The sequence below is a fragment of the Pundamilia nyererei genome, unplaced genomic scaffold (assembly GCF_000239375.1).
Source record: "Pundamilia nyererei isolate P.nyererei 1_Seehausen unplaced genomic scaffold, PunNye1.0 scaffold00159, whole genome shotgun sequence".
NCBI lineage: Eukaryota > Metazoa > Chordata > Actinopteri > Cichliformes > Cichlidae > Pundamilia > Pundamilia nyererei.
This window is the reverse complement of record NW_005187560.1, coordinates 295,765-298,489: the sequence shown is the minus strand read 5'-3', so window position 1 is coordinate 298,489 and position 2,725 is coordinate 295,765.

Below are 2,725 nucleotides of genomic sequence, written 5' to 3'. Positions count from 1 at the left end.
CCAACCTGTTGGCTACTGGTTGCAGGAGATTGCTGGTAGTTAGTAAAACTGACTGCAACAAGGGTGAAGAAAAACAAAACCGCTTTTGACTGCTTTGGTCATTAGCAATTTGCCACAGTTGCCAGTAGTTTGCATGAAAGATAACTACACTTTTCAAAAAGAAGAATCTTAAATTTGAAAGTGCAGAGTCTCTGTTTGCAAATTCTGTTAAATTTTTACAGTTTCACAAAAATTTGGTGAGTAGTTTTCACACAAGTGGGCAACTACTTGTGACAGCAGCAACCTGCTGGCAAAGAAGTTTTCGGTGCAGCACCATATAACTCTCCAAGACTGATTTGATGCAACCAACTTACACCAACTTCCAACAACTACTTGCTAGTCGTTTGTGGAACAGAGATTTTTATCCCATGATCAGTGTTTGCTGAATGGCCTTTAGACCTGTGTGAATGCAATGTTAGCAATCACATTTAACAGATAACCTAGTATTCTAATCTGTTGTCTAAGTATAATCACTTAAGTCTCCAAAACACAAAAGTGGCAGCACCAGAATTAAGGCTTCCAAATGTGATATCTAGAAACCAGTGGGCTACATCACTGTGGCTGCGCCTATCAAACTTTCAAACTTAAAGTGTATTTGTCACCCATGTTAACAAAGTTGGTCAGTCATTCTAATGCTCTGGCCCCAAGAGAAATATCTTAACATCTGTAAGATAGATTATTCCAACATTTTGCACAGACACTGATGCTACCCAGAGGATGAATTCTAATGAGTATGGAGAATCCTGGATTTTGAATTAATGCTTCCTTAACGCCAGTCTACATGAGTATTGATGGATTGCCGCGGAAATCGGTAGAGAACACCTCTGTCGCATGAGGACGGCCATAATGACTGTTATTTTTTCCTCTTGCATCATAACAAGGCTGCTATTTATGATTTTTATTTGCAGCTTTACTTGTGTTTATGCAAAAAAAAAATAGAATTTTTCTGTTGTCAAAAACAACAAATTAACAAAGAAAGAAAAAAAATCCTGTCACGAGTAAAAATCATTTCATGGATGGTGAAACACTCAGCATGAAAATACACACATACAAAACAGCTTTGACAATGTTTCTGACAGATTTTTTGCAATAAGTGGTGTTACACAACTGTAGTCGCTGAGCATTCGTCTTTCTGTTTTCCCACTTCTGCTCGGTTAGAGCTCAACATCAGCAGGTGTTACACGCATGGAAGAACTTGTTTTTCATAGATTAATAATGATTCTTACCAGTATTCGTGACTAGGTTTGACAACATAAGAAGATATATACCCATCCTTACTGTGAGTCAGAAAGAAATATAAAAGTGCAAGCCCACACATGTTCCTCAGAACACAGAGCCACACTTCCAAACACCTTCCCCGGTAATAATCTGTTGATGGTGATAATTTATTCTCTGTCTTCATAACTGTCCCCCTCCTTTTTTTCCCAACTCTCTGCACTCCAGCTGGCACAAAATCCACCCGCGGTGTGTGTCAGATGGGCGGGACGTTACTTTTCTTTTTTGGGGGGAACAACTTTCAGTGCTGGAGACGAGAAGTAATTGTCTAGCATTTGCTGCCTGACACTGTGGGTGTTTTTGAATGCAGAGTGCCTCCAACCTCACCAGCTGTCGACATGTAGCCGAACTGGATATTGCCACTGGATACCACAAAAAAAGAAAAAAGAAAGCTGGCATTAGGCCAAGTAGTTTCTTAGACAGACAGATAGACGAAAAGGAAGGAAGGAGGACAGGCAGGCGCTAGGAATGGGAATGCAATATTCATCAGGTGATACCTCCAGTATCACTATATTATTTATTAAGTCTGAATCAGCGCTGTCATCATCCACACTCTAACAGGCACAGCCTCAAGCACACCTATAAGGAGGGTGTACGCAATATATAGATGGATTTCCCAAATGAATCAGTGGACCCAATGCAATCTGGCCCAAATACAGCTAATGAGAACCAGGTTTCATTTCAGATCCGCTGCGGGGGGATTACACAGGTTCGAGTGCAAACATTTCATTTCTCGGCTGAGCTCTCCCGGCTTTCCTTTTACTTGATTTCTTCAGGTGAACGGCATTGTGCTGCCTGTGTAATTTGTTTCTAATTCTGTGAATGGCATTAATCAAATCATGTGTTCCTCTAATGTACTTTCAGCCCTCTGCGAGTGCAGTCTGGCCATTAACACATGAAACCTCCTGTCCAAATAGTTAATACGTGCAGCTTTAAATAGCCGTGGAATGGATTAATGATGGAGGTAATCATTTACGGTATGCTTTATTAATCTGCTCTCCTGTTATTAGGACAGTTATTAAAGCTGTCAGTCTTGATGGGGTGGTGATGGTGGTGGAGGAGGTGGAGGAGGTGGAAGTGGGTGGGGAAGTCTAATTTAGACTATATGGATCTGTGTTATTGATCTGATGTAATGTCTTAGCTGCAATCTTTCCACTTTTGCTCATTCTGACATCACTCCTATTGCTAATTGGTGTCAACTAAACTATCACTCTGACTTATATGACACAGTACCAACAGCATATGTTCATACTTCTTTAAACTACAACTTTAAATATCCACTGTCACAGTTTTTATTATTGTGTGGATGCTTTAGGCATCCACACTATTGAGTTCCTCTTGGGACTTCCGTACACTTTTTGGCACTTAACTACTTCCACAATTTTCAGCTGATTTTCACCGTTCAAATTTT